Below are 14844 nucleotides of genomic sequence, written 5' to 3'. Positions count from 1 at the left end.
CAACACAGATTCATTTTGACTTGTTTTAAGGACATTACATCAAAGTTGGATCAGCCTGGAGTTTGTTTTTACACTTTAATTTTGAGTGTGATTCTTATCCAGACCTCCATGGGTTGATACAATTGATTTCCATTGATCATTTTTGTGTGATTTTGTTGTCAGCACATTCAACTGTGTAAAGAGCAAAGTATTTCATAAGAATATTTCATTCATTTAGATCTAGGATGTGTTTTTTAAGCGTTCCCTTTATTTTTTTGAGCAGTGTATATTCATATATTAGAAATATCGCAACCTCACGCTCACAATATGTTATAAAAATATATAAAAACATTGGGTTTTTGAAATATACCGTGATTTTATTTCGACACTAAATGAACTTTATTCAGCAGTTTACTTCATATTGAATATTGAATTGTGATCTATTTTACCTTTTTGACACGCCGATGCGAATGATCACCGTTAAATCGTTTTTGGAGCGTCACGCCACGAGGGCGGGTGCCTCCGGTCTCGCTCCTCCTCCTCACCCGTCCTCTTCCTCCTCACTCCACACGCCGGTCAGCCCCACTTGACAGGCGCGTCCTGACACGCGCCGCATTTGAGACGCGGCGTGAATAATGATAACGGTGCGTCCGAGTGACGCTAACTTGTGCGAGCGGCAGAGCGGAGCCGGACGCCGAAATCTGCCTGGCGGTGAAAAGAATAGAACGGCACCGGCAGATTAACATAAACAGCCTTCCAGGCCACCGCCGCTGCGTTGATCCAAAAGGGGAATTTTTTTTCAGGAGGCCGATCTTGATCTTCACCGCTGTTTTTTTTTTTTTTATCGGTTGCCACTTGCCGCGCTTCTCCTCCTCCCTCACCTCTGTCTCTCAAAGTTATTCCACCATTGTGCCTCTTTCCCTCTGCTCCGCCAAGATAACAAGCAGCTGTACTCATCTGCTGACTCCTCTTCACCCAAAGCAACGCTTATCGTCCTTAAACACACCGCGCCGGGGAAACTAATTATTTTGCGGGCTTTCTGCTGCTCTGTCTCCACATCGGTAACATCCAGGGGGGGGAGAGAGAGAGAAAAAGAGAGAGGATTTTCCACCAGGCCAGTCCCTGGAGTCCCGTGGACATCTGAGTCCACGTGGACGTCCACTCCCTCTCTTTCTCTATTTCTTCTCACTGCTTGCATTAAAAGTTTCATCATTTCGGGGGTGGGGTGACTTTGCAATGGCCGCCCACGTTGCCAGGGGTGACGCCTTTCCCCGAATGGAATCCAGCCGTTCACCTTTCTTGCAATATCCCTGAGAGTGAAATGAAGTGTGTGATTGCATTCTTAACTCGAGTTATTCCCCGTTTTTTTTTTTTTTCCTCAAAGGTTGTCTCGTCCCGACCTTGCCCGCTGTTCATCCTGAGGGATGATGTTCCGGCGTGGCGGGGCCCCCGCCGTCAGCTTCCTGGACCGGGGACACACACTCCAGGAAAATGATAGTGAAGGGTCTCCGTCGGGAGCGACCGGGGGGGGGGGGTTCGGTGGTACATTGGGAATCAAACCGACAATTTTGCGATTGGAGGGGCGCCCTGCTCTGACGGCTGAGCCGCAGCTGCCATATCCGATTGATGTGTACCACAATTTTTGAACTATTGAGCGGATCCGATTATACGCCACATGCACTAAATTTTAAAAGACAATAAAAATTCTGCCCGTGCACTATTTTGCACGTAATTTATCATTCTGTAGTGTTTTTTTTTTTTTTTTTTTTTTTTAGGCAATTCTTGGAGACCCCGACATGACCCCTGTTGACAGACGAGGACCTCACTGAGATGAGCTTGCAGCTTGAACAAACACCGCAAATGATAATGATTTATTAAATATATAAAATTTGATTTTTTTCCATTAGTAATTTCTATTTACTTTACAGTTAATATGATTTTTAATTTACTCATTTACTGTAAATTTTGTAATGTATTTCAATTGTATGTTACAATTATCCAAAAGTGTTGAGTGTACTATATGAGAGTGTGGGAAGCGTAATACAGTTGATAGTGGGTTTATAGTTAAGGGTTAATATATCTGTAAATACCATTAAAATTATAACGTCTCCGCTTTGCAGAAATTCAGTTTTCGTGAGGGGTCTTGAGAGTACAAAAAGTACGAAAGTACGAAAAATTGATAGTACACTGTGTAGGCCTCACTTGTCCATAAGCTGCAAGTGTCCATTTGTGACATGAGATATTTTCACACAAAGATGTTATGCAAAAACATTTTTTGACTTTTTAATAAAATACGTACCGTAATTTATGTTTTTTTTTCTATTACATTGATTAATGTAATAGTTCACTTTACTGTTTACTGTAATTTAACTTTTTCACATGGTTTGAACACTGTGGCTTAAATAATGATGCGGCTAATTAATGGATTTTTTGGGGGGGCTAATGAGCTTCATGCCGCCAAAACATTTAGCCTCTTCACATCGGACCAATGAAATTACCGTGAAATTCAGAGGCTGTCCAATTCCAACACTGAAGAAGACGACTTAAATGGTTTTAGTGCGCAAGAAGGGACGAAGATAGCGATCAGCTGGAGTAGGACATGGATGGATGGTTGGATGGATGGATGGACTTTTTCTTATATTATTTATTATCAAACTTTTTCGTCACCATATGTATTTGTAGATGTTACCGGTATGCATTTAATTAAAAGTGAAAAAAAAAAAAAAAAAGTAAATATCTCATGTAACAACGTGGACACCTGCGGCTTATGGACAAGTGCAGCCTGAATATGTTAACATATGTTTTTCTTTTTACTCATATTCAGGCTTCCAGTATGTATTCAATTAAAAGTTAAAAAAAAATGTTTTCAACATCTTTCTTTGTGAATATTTCATGTTACAACGCAGACACCTGGGGCTTATAGATAAGTGCATCCTCTATATGTACAGATATATATTTTTTTTGTTTTTGGTGCATGCAATAGTCCAGAAATTATAGTAATTTGAACTTTTTTTTTTGTTAATTTCATGTCACCATGGGATTGTGATAAACGTCTTGATTCCTCTGTATGTCCAGTACATGTATAGAAATTGACTTGGCTGACTTAGATTTTATCTGTTGTTGTTAAATCGCCCACACCTGTCCTGTGTTTCCCTGATTCATTTCACCTGTTTGGCTCCCGCTAAAACAGGTGTGTCCAATACGTCGAACGCAAAGGTAGTGTGGGTGAATCGCATGGCATTAAAAGGTAGACGTCAAAACTCCTCACTATGAAATTTGTCACTTGGCTGACAGTCGGTCTGTCCAGACTGACCTTCTCTAACACAGGCGTCTCTACGCTTGTGCACATAACGGTGTGTTCTAGCAAGTTTTTGGGTTAGCTTCCAATTTATTTCTTCTAAACTTATGGATATAAAAATGAGTGGGGGAGCTGGACCAAGTAAAAAGACTGTAATGCATCACTTGCATACAGAATGGGAGGTGTTTTTTTTAATTCTGTAATTTTCAAAGTGCGTTTGCCTCATCTGCAGGTCTGCCATTGCCATACCAAAAAAGGGGAAATGTGGAGCGGCATTTTAAGACCGTTCATAAAAACCACAGCTCTGACTTCCCCTCAGAAAAGTGAGTTGAGAAGGAAAAAGGTGAAGGAACTAAAATCCCGGCTGTCAGGACAGCAGTCATTTTTCTCCCAGCTAACTTCTACTATGCTGCTGACTCCATTCAAGTCATCAGAATAAGGTATTTATCAAAAAAGTACTCTGTTGTAGTGTGCCATAAGGGTTCATGCAGTTGTGCGAGATCCACAAGGATTTATTGTGTTAAGTCTACTCAGCAGATATATATTTAGCATTTTCACATGGTCATTTAAAAAGTAGCTCACAAGGTGAAAAGTGTGGGCACCCCTGATCTAAAAGATCCCCTTCACAAAGTCTGGTTTTGTTGTTGACCGATCTCCTTTCACTCCCATGTTGTGTCTCCTCCTGGGCCTCCGTTGGCTCCTGGTGTTTTGGACCAACGGTCAGTGTTATTTGAAGTGTCAATGTACAATTCAACCCTCAATGCCCAAAGTGCTTTTTTTTTTTTTTTTTGATTTAAACAGTGAGACTGGAGCTGGTCTGATGGTCCTTAACAGGGGGAATGAGAGGGTGAACGGTTGTTTTGTCTGTTTATGATGTGAGAGGGTGAACGGTCTGAATCGTCCAGGGTGACGATTGGCCCGATGAGCGTTGGGATGGGGAAAGCGGTATAGATCAACGGTTCCCAAACATCTTTTCCTGCCATGGAACTGGTTTAATGCCAGACCTTCTTTTCATGGGCTGTCCTTTAAGGTACCGCGGATAAATACAACAAAATAAAATGATACAACCAACACAATAGCAAGTATTTTTTAATTATAATAAACATAAATCCACTGTGTACTTGAATGTAATTTTATTAGCGGCGTCCTCCTGGCATACGCCAACAACACAACAAGAGTAATATGCGCTTTAGTCCCCATGGTAATGCTTAAACATGCCTTCAAAACAAATAAAGCACATGAAAATACACCTCAATACGATGCTAAATCAATCAACAGTTTCACTAAAAGGATATGGTCCCACCAAAGGGTAATGGGAAACACCTGAAGTTTCTGTCCTTTGTACCGCTTTTCCTTTCAAAATACTTCACGTTTTTTTTTTTTTTTTAAATGCAGGGTGCTTGGTCTTCAGGTGGCGAAGCAGTTTGGCAGGCTTGGTGCGTGGGAATTACCTGAAAGAATCCGTATTTTACGTCTGTGTCCAGGTATTGTCTGTTAAATGCAGCTTTCTTTTTCTTAGTGGTCTTAGGCTCTTCTTCTGGCCTTTTCCCCTTTACAAAGAAACTTTCCAAAGACATCTGTTTTTTTTTTTTTTTTTTAATAATTTTGCTTGCTTGTGTGTTAAATATTAGCGTCAATCTATCACGTGACTGAGACAGGCGTCTTGACATGCACCAAGAGTGAGTCATAGACGGATGTAAGAATTTCGGTCATTTATCCACATAAAAGAGACTCCGATCATAAATAAAACTGAATTATCAATTACTCTTTCTTTGGTACCAAACCACACACGGACCGGAACCGTTCCGCAGCCAGCTGGTAAAGATATATTAATATCCAATATATGTATATGGAATTGACATACGAGCTGCCATGCAAGGCCACCCAGTCACAACCGCCCCTAACCAAATAAATAATTTGCAATCATTTCCATTCAATAATAATTACACATCAATGAATTAAACAATTGGTATATTTTTCAATCTTTAAATGATAAAAACCTATGTTCTCTGCAAATGATCTAAGAGTCTATTCAAAGCCTCCTGCCTTCAACTCGGGCGTCATTAAATCTATTTCACCTTTTCCAAAAGCGTTTTTAATTTGAAAACTTGAATTGAATATATATATATTCATTCCTTTGTGACAGTGGAGCGAGCACGTCTCAGTTCGCGCATCGAATTAAAGACCCGGGGGCAAAAGAATCTCGCTGCCATCATCAATCAATGCACCTCTTTATGCACCTTTTTGTGTCCAAACAAAATGCAAATAATAGAAACGCCCAGTGGCGCGTAACCTTTGTTGGAAAATTATTATTATTATTTTTTTTTTTAAACTACAAAGTTCTTGCAACGTCAATGAAACAACACAAAAGGAAAGACTACCTCCTGCTCTTTTCGCCGCACACCTGCATATTTTACTTCGAATGTAAAGCAAATGGAAAAAAAAAAAGAGTTGGCCGTTTCCTTTGAGTGCGAAGGAGCCGGCGGGGTGTTTATTCTCTTTGCCGACTGTATTTTCCAAGGAGGCTTCAGGAGGGGATACGAAGGGAGTGTTGTAATTTCCGGAAACATCGAGGCGAATAGTTTCGGTAACACGCGGCAGAACGCTGACTGTGGAGCGAATTCCTTTGACCCGCGGAGATTGATTTTATTTGTCCATCTGTCTGCACAGTTCAGATGAACTTCCCCTGTTTTGGGGGGGGGGGGGTTAGGTTCTCGCAGGATCACGCGAAACGACTCAATAGAGCAGTGTAACTTGACAGTGCGATTCTTAAAAACACCGGAATTAATGCGGTTGTATCGCAGGACGGCGATACAGAAACAACGCGCTGATAAGAAGATAGGGGTAAGTCTATTTGTCCTGAGTTTCTGCAGGAGCTCGAGTGTAAGAGCCGGTGATTCATCGGATCAGTCAGAGCCAGAGGGTCAGCAGACACGGTTTAATGGGACCGTGAATCAGAATCAGTATCTGAAACAGAATCAGCATCAGAATGAGTCAGAATCAGACTAAAAATCAGAATAAGAACATTCAACACAACATCTCTTTCTAGGCTAAACGGTAAAGACAAAAGGTTGCACGCATTGACTTTGGATTCGATTTCTGCCCATTTTTTTTTTCCCCTCGCCATGTGCAAATGGTTGTCTAGATATGGTGCCGTGATGACTAGCGACCGGTCCAAGGTGAACCCCGACTCTCGCCCAATGACAGCTGGGATAGGCTCCAGCCTCGCCGCAACAGCGAGCGCGCGATAAGCGTTGTAGATTAGGAATGAACGAATGAACAATTCCACAGTCTTCGCCGCTCGCGCGGAGAATCTTCAAGCGTCTGCTGCAACCTGCCAACGGAAATGCGGCGTGAAATGCCTCGCCGATCGACCAGACTCCGGCGCCCCAAACAAACAGATGGTTAGTTAGCATGGAAGTGGTAAACATAGACGCAAAGTCTGCCGCAGATGGATGATTCCAAGAATTACATTCCTGCCGGCTGATGTATTACTCTTCAGCATCGCAGCCTCGTGTCAGTCGGCATTTCATTTTCAGCACAAAGCAAATATTAAACTGTGTTTATTTTCCGGGTCCATGTTGCAAACGCCTGTATTATACTTGGTTATTTCCGTATTTGTTTCCGACGTTCACTGATCTACCTGCCGCTTGATCTGAAAAGTACCCGAGGTCTTGAAATAGTAATTTGGTTTCCTTTCACAATGTGAATATAGCAATGCTGAATTTCTTTCTGAAGAACCTGTGCTATTGATTTCACGCCGGAGGATTTGGAAACTGCAATAGACTGCCATGTTTAGTGATTCTGCTTTAATTAACATGTTATTAAATAGGCTTTTTGTGTGAATTGGATTTTTTTTTTTTGGTTTGTTTGTTTTCCACCTCTCATTTGCAGCTATTTGAGAGACAAAGAACTATTCACCATCTCATTCAGAATTCTTGGCAATTTGGGGTCTCCAGTGAACCTTCTTCATGTCTTTGGACAGGGAGCTGCATGACGCAGTTTGGATCCAAACATTCCTGGTTCAATTCCTGGCTCCTCCTTGCCTGTCCAAGTGTTTTTGAGCAAAACGCCGAACCGCTAACTGCTCTCCTGGTGCTGTTCCTGTGCTGCCTTCTGCTCATGGTTCATCCACAATGGGTGAAATGCACTGGTCAACTTTCACTGATGTTGTGCTCAGTTTATACCTGTATGTGACGATAAAGGTATTTCTTCTTCTTCTTGGACAGTGGGGGAGAAACCGGAGAACCCGAAGGGAACCGGCACAGGTTTACGTAGAACGTGGATACTCCACATGAGAAGACTCGCTAACGAAATTGAACCACTACCCTTTTTTAAAAATCTACTTAAAGCAGCGCAAGGTGAAAATCACACATCAGACTTGTTTGTGAGTGCTGCAGAAGTATATGTTGTTACAAAACACCCCTTTTGGTGAATATCCGCTCTCTTGCTTTGGCTTTGCTAGCTCCGACTCGCGTTGAAAATCGCCTTACGTCGTTCCGAAAGGAACGAATCTCCGACGCAACTCGAGGAACCTCAGTATTGATTTTTTTTTAACATTGTTATTAATTGATGATCCAAACAATTAGCAGGAGGTTTTGTTAGCAAGCATCTGCGGCGTGTACAAAAACCACAGATTCCAAGGGGCTCATTTCATTTGTGGCTGAGTCACCGGGAGTTTGCATGGCTCAGTGTTCCACCGACAGCAAGACACCTGATTAAAAACTGATGGATAATTTATGTTCCTGAGGTGAGCCTGTAATTTCCAGGGGAACAGCGTTCTGTGTGCTTGGCTGGCCACCATGAATGATTAATACGTAAACATTATTCAGAAGTTCCCCCTCATGAATTTTGCCCGCCGTTAACGTCCACCGGCCTGGCGGGTCGAGTAGAGGAGGAGGGGGGGCGGCTTTTTGGCAAAGGTGGGGAAGGGACCAAAAAGAAAAAAACGCGCAATGGTTATTTTGACCGTCCCCTTGTCCAATTGGGACTCTTTGTCCCTGCGTCATTTTGGGGGCCGCCGCAGAGGCTAAACATGCCGGTGACAGTTTCAGTCCAGCAGTTTTGGCTAATTAGCCGGCTAATGAGGCCGTGGTTGTGCTGTCCTCTGAGATCAAGCATCGCCGGCCAGGGGTTTGTAGAGGAGGGGCTGCTGATCCGACGTGAGAGCCATTTGACAGATTCGAGAGGACGAGGAGCACAAAGTCAGCCGTGTCCTCTCGGTGCAGCCTTCCAGACGTGGATTAGAGTTGATTCCTTTTCACACCTGGATTTCTATACGTTGCTACGCATTAGCTCCATGCTAACGTAGCTTATACGTAACCTACTCATTCGTTCATTCCCTCGTCTGTGGAGGTTCTCGGTCATCCAGGTCATGGTGAATTCTTGCTGAAATCTTCTTGTCGTGGCAACTGGACTTGAATTTCTTCACTTGGAGATGTTTCACCTCTCCGCCCAGAGGCTTCTTCAGTTCCATTGACCTGTGGGGAGTTTCCAAATATAAATGCCAGGGTTGTGGGTGGGTCTAGATTATGAATAAATTGAAGAGTTGATCAGCAGAAACTACTGTCATTTCTGGACTATAAGCCACTACTTTTTTTCACAAACTTTGAACACTGTGACGTAAGCAATGAAGTAGCCAATATATGGATTTTTTTTTTTTTGGCTGACGAGCTTCATGCCGCCAAAACATTTAGCCCCGTCACATCGGACCAATGATATTACCGTGAAATTCTGAGGCTGTTCAATTCCGACGCTGAAGAAGACAACTTTAAATGGTTTCAGTGAAAAGGAGGAAGACAAAGATAGCGATTAGCTGGAATAGGACAAAGCGGGGATTGGATTGTAAAAAGTTAAAGCTAAACAAAGGAGTGAAGCTTGTTGGATCACATGAACTGATACTCACGTGGAAGTTGTCGGGTTGGTTCTGGTGGTGGATCTTTCCTGCTTGTTTGGAGGGAGCGGATGGACCTGGTCCGTGTGTGTTTATCCGTCTTGGAATTCATCCCGGAAGGGCATTGTACATCTGGGAAAGGTTGTGTCTGCGGCCCCCTCCTCCGTTCAGAGACGGATTTACTGTTTTGAAATCCCTCATTCAAGCATCATATAGGGCCTCTTAATTTACATACATTAACCATCATTCAACGGTCAAAAGACCTGAACTCACTCTTCCGTTCATTCGTCATTTAGTTTGTGCATCCATACACTCACTCATTCGCACATTTTGGCAATTTAGGGTCTCCGTTGAACCTCCAGTGAAATCCTTTTTGGATTGCGGGAGGAAACCGAAAATCCACACCGATTGCCTGTTGCGTCACACATTCTGATCCCATGTGGACATCGATGTTGGTTCATTGCACGTATGCAGATTCTTGTTTCTCAGATTCCGATGTGAAGCGTCTTGTAAAAGCTCTAAATGTTAAAACCATAACATCGATTTCAATCTGTTTCTTTTTTTTTTTTCTGTGCCTCGCCGAAGCCCGACCTTTTCAGACGACCCGAGACAACCGTCAGTCGACCTTTATCACCGCCGCTTCTCGGAAGTCGATTCGGCGTCTTCGCCTTTTAGGAAGGCGGGGATGTTTCTCGCGCCGTTCGTGTGATAAATGTCACAACATGTATCATATTCAGAAAGAGACTTGCTCATCTTTAAAAACAACAGGGATCGTCGCGTATTTAAAACTGGACTGATCCAAACGGAGCCATTTCTGACGTTATGATAAAGTTTGCGATTGTTGGGTTTGTCAGTACCTGACGCACAAACACAAAAACACCCACTCCCCGTCGACCTGCCCTCCCACCTGACTTCTCAACGCAGGCGCCGGCGTTTCTCCTGCCAGAGAATCAATTCAGGTTCAGGCACTTAAATTGGATGAGCTATAATGAATCCAGTTCCAGGCAGAGCCCAGGACCGAGTTGGATCATGATGGATGGCAGAGGAGATGGCGTATTAAATAGCAAGGGTGATAGAAGTGCCTCAAATATCAACTCCCACAGGGGCCGTTGGGGGGGCTTTGTTTGTTTGCTTGGATCCCCATTAGCTACAGTATTTGCAAGAAATCGATACGCCTCCCCTGTCAATCTCTTTCGACAGTGTTTGGTTATGTCAGGGTTATTTTCCTTTTTAAATAAGCTGCAAAACAGAAGAAAAAAAAGGATGAATTTTTCAAAACAGAAAAAAAAAAAGTTATTACATTGGGCTTTTTATAATTAACAGAACCACCTCTTCTTAAAACGCAGAAAAAAAACAAAAAAAAAAAACAAAGTTAAAAGAAATGAACAACAATTGAGAGTAATAACCGAAAAAAATAAAATAAAATAAAATTGCTTTACTAATTAAAAAATTAAACCATTAAGTTTTAATTTATGAAAAAAAAAATATAAAAACAATGATTTCACGCATTTATTCAGTCATTATGTATACTTCTTTTCCTGGAGTTGAAGTTGTGGGCTTTTTGGAGCCGATCTCAGCTGTCATCGGGGGAGAGGTGGGCTTCTCTCACAGGGCCATTAAGACAATTATTTAATTGGAAACCCTTGATTACCTCGATTGATGTGTATATAAGAGATTGAATACTGTTTGTCTCTATATGATTCGTAAATGAATGAACAGTTGCATGTTTTTATGGCCCTGTGAGAGACTGGCGGCCATTGCAGGGAGAACCCCACCTCTCACATGATGACAGCTGGGATGATTGAATGAATGAATGAGTGAAATTATTTTTTCCCTCTCTCATTATTATATTTCCGTTTTTTTTTTTTTATAATTTCACATTTTAATGTGTAATTTTTGTAATTAATCAATCCCGCTGCATGCTTTTTGGGCGGAAATCAGAAAACTCGAAGACACCACACAGAACAAAATCTAACCCGGGACCTTTCCTGCTGTGAGATGGAAGCGTCACAAAACACTTCGTTTCAGTCATGTTGCATGTACTGTATCTTCGGGAGCTTCCAAAGCCTTTGCTTGTTCGCGCGCTTTTCTCATCCGTCGCCGTTGAATCCGACCCGGTGCGGAATCGGCTGAGCGGGAACGAGATCTGATGCGGTGGGGTCGACGGCTTGGCGGGTTGGAGGTGGGGGGGGGGGATCGAGCCCCCGCTCATCCCCCTCATTTGAAGTCGTCAAAGTTTTCCTTGAGCAGCATTGATTGACTTTTAACTGACTTTGCACCAGGCTTGTTATCAGCCCGTTAAAAAGTGCTGACTCGCGCTCAGATTGGCTCATGTAACGACTCTCGGCGTCTGCATTAGCACTTTAAAGCACATCTGTCGGCCGCCGGACCAATTACCGTCACAGATACGATGATTTCGCGTGAAAACCTCCCCCCTCCTCTCCTGCCCGTGACGCTCCCCCCTTCTACAATCACGGTCTTGGAAAATGAGGCTGGAATTATAAAACGGAGGGAACTAATGATGGAGCCGGGAGGAAATCCAGTCCAGGTTTTTTTTTTTTTTTGCAGAGTGAGGAAAGGGTGGATCTTTCGGGGGCGCCGCTTCGAACAAACCCGATTGGCCCACATTTCCTGCCTGGGAGGACTTGGCGTTGGTTTTTCGGGGTCGCGTTGCTCCGTCTGGCCATCTCAAACGAGGGCTTTTCCAAACAAACCCATATGCTCTCTGTCCACACACACACACACACACACACATGCATGTTCTGTTTTGGCCTCTTTTTAATTTTTAATTGAAAACGTGCCATTTATTTTAGCAATTCTTAGACCTGAAATGACAAGACTCAGCTTCCTCTGATTGTAAAGTGAACCTCCTGGATGCCATGGGCAAATATTAGGATATCTTCGTTGCTCCATTTGTCAGTCTGTTTTGTTGCTGGATCCCATGCTGGACGATTGGTCCGGTTCCTGGGAAGGTTCTCGGTACTGCAAAACGTTCCTGCAGTATGAAATTGGCAAAGGACAGATGAGCAGCCAATCAGAATAAGAATAAGAACAACTTTATTTATCCCGAAGGTAATTGTTGTGCCAGAGTTTCAAGTAAAACATAACAATAATAAATAATTGTAGGACATTGTATAAACAGTAGAAAAAAAAAAAAAGGGGGCGGAGGGTAATAAAAAATACAAATAAAACTATAAAGTGTCAAAGTCAAGGCTATAAAGTGTTTTAAGGTCTTAAGTGCAAGGATTTGAAGATTCCCTGCAGCAAAAGGAAGAGGATGTTTGGATGTATGTAAGTCTGTAGATATATATCAATCTAGCCGGCTAGCCAGATAGGTAGCTAACTATTTTTTTTTTTAATCAAAATGTATGGTAATGGCAAAAAATTGTTCGAATTGTAAAATAAAATGAAAAAAAAAAGTTCCAAACAACATCAATAATAATAATAATAATAATAATAATAATAATAATAATAATAATATCCATGCTTGTACTTGTAAAATTACATGATTTCATTTTCTGTGCTCATGTTCCTGAGCACAGACCCGGGACAGAGAAGTTAAGTCGTTTGCTCTTCAACGTGACAATGATCTTCACCTCCTCGCCGTGCTACGAGCGAGGAGGTGTGTGCGTGTGTGTGCGTGTGTGTGTGTGTGTGTGAGAGGGACGGTAACGGCTTTGCTCATAAATCCAGCCGTCCTCCCAAGTCGCGGGGAAAAGAGACAGCTGCCAGTTGAAAGAGGCCTGGCCTCTCGTCTGTGATGGATGAGCCTCCTCCGTCTCCTCCTCTTCGTCCTCCTCCTCTTGTTTCTTTCCTTCCCTCTGTAATTCAGGCTTCACTTGTTGCCCGTTTAAACGATGACCCGCAGTCAAAAGGCTGCCGAACCGCGTCGGCGTGATAGGGATTCGTCATTCCTCGCCGACGGTTGGGTCGATCCCAGCGGGCCCTCGGCTGATTTACCTCGCATTGCGCTCACACTGATATTTAGATGCCTCTTCCTTCCCCTTGCGAGTTATGGCAACCATTCCACTAAAAAATAAGTACTCTATTTATAATCACTACGTACATAAAGCGATTCCATAAACTTTGATTGACGTAAAGATGATGCATGTCACAGACTCGCTCTGTAAATCTTTCGATCTATCCCATTATCATGATAAAGTTTCGTACCACCCCAACCGATCGCTTACATTTGTTTCAAGCCGGCGAAATTACATCGGATTAATTAAGACTCTAACGAGTCGTTGGAAACTACGCCCAGATCCAGTAAGAAGATCATTGGAGTGCAGCTATCGGCGTTGGTTTGCTCCCCAAAATAAAAATGAGGAAATAACCTCCTTCGGCTGATCGTGACCAACCTGCTGCGCCGCTGCGTTATGATCTAACAGCTTTTAAATTGAACTTTAATAATCATTTATTCAAACAAGAAAAAAAACCAGCCTCCGTCTAATCAGTGAAATGGTTTCCGGCAGCACGCCGCAAATTCGTCTGCGTTTTTTTTTTTCGGGAGATGTCGGCCTGATCTTTGCCGGACGTCCATCGGCTCGGGCCAATGGATCTGCAGAGATTTGCCAAAGCGTTAGATAATCCTCATTAATGGAGCTGATGAGTGATAATGGCCGCTCTTCTGTGGGGAGCGCGGGAGCGAGTGAACTCGCCAGATCATAAATCATACCAAATCTAAGAGCCGCTCAGATCTCCCTGCCAAAACGCTGATCATATTCCGGGTTGCCGCCGCCGCCACTTTCACTGAATATGTTAATTGGAGTGGAGCTTGAAGGCTCAAAGTATCTCCGCTCTAGTCAAACGCACCGGGCCCCGATGGCTGGGCCACTTAATATTTAATATAAAACACAGTCCGCTGATCTGCGAAAACAAACTGTAATATATATGAGCAAACACAGAAGGCTCGCCGGAGCAGGGGACGGACAGGGGTGGCGGTGTTGGGGGTCCCGGATAAAAATTACAAGAGCCACTTGACACAGCCGCTCCGTATCTGCTCGCCTTCGTCGGGAGGATGACTGAGCGCGTGCGGAAGGGCGTGTTGAAGCGTTGCGGACGTTTACCTTGGGTACATCGGGCGCCCTTGAAGCAGGGGGATGAGGCGCTATATAGAAATGATGAGATGTCAGGCTAACCGGTCACAAATTACAGTGAGAACTTTCTATAAGTCACTAAATTATTATATTATATTATATTATATTGCATTATATTAATTATATTGCATTAGATTACATTATATTATATCAAATTATATTAAAGTTGCCTCATTCGAAATTCAAGGACATCGTACAGACATATCCATATACACAAAATACTGATTTAAAAGAAGCAACAAAATTAAAATCAGTTCAAGTAAAATTTACCAGCTTGTAGCAACGGCAAGTTGCATTGTCCACTTGCTGGCAAGTACCATTCATGTGGAAATGTGGAGATTCCTATAATATATTATTTCTAATAATTTAAATGATTGTGCCGGTGGGGTGCAGCCACGTTTGAGTCATCATATTAATACAACACCGCCAATGTCATTAATTTACTTTTCCTACCACAATTGTCTGAACAGACTGAAGTTAATTAATCGACCTGCCGTCACAATCCCATTAAATATGAATCAACTCATCTTCAAATAACCCTTTTTTTATTTGTTTAAAACAAAAACATTGACTGGTTT

The sequence above is a fragment of the Fistularia commersonii genome, chromosome 15, assembly GCF_037954325.1.
Source record: "Fistularia commersonii isolate RoL2024-O1a breed Wild chromosome 15, RoL_Fcom_v1.0, whole genome shotgun sequence".
NCBI lineage: Eukaryota > Metazoa > Chordata > Actinopteri > Syngnathiformes > Fistulariidae > Fistularia > Fistularia commersonii.
Note: the sequence above shows the minus strand (reverse complement) of the source record.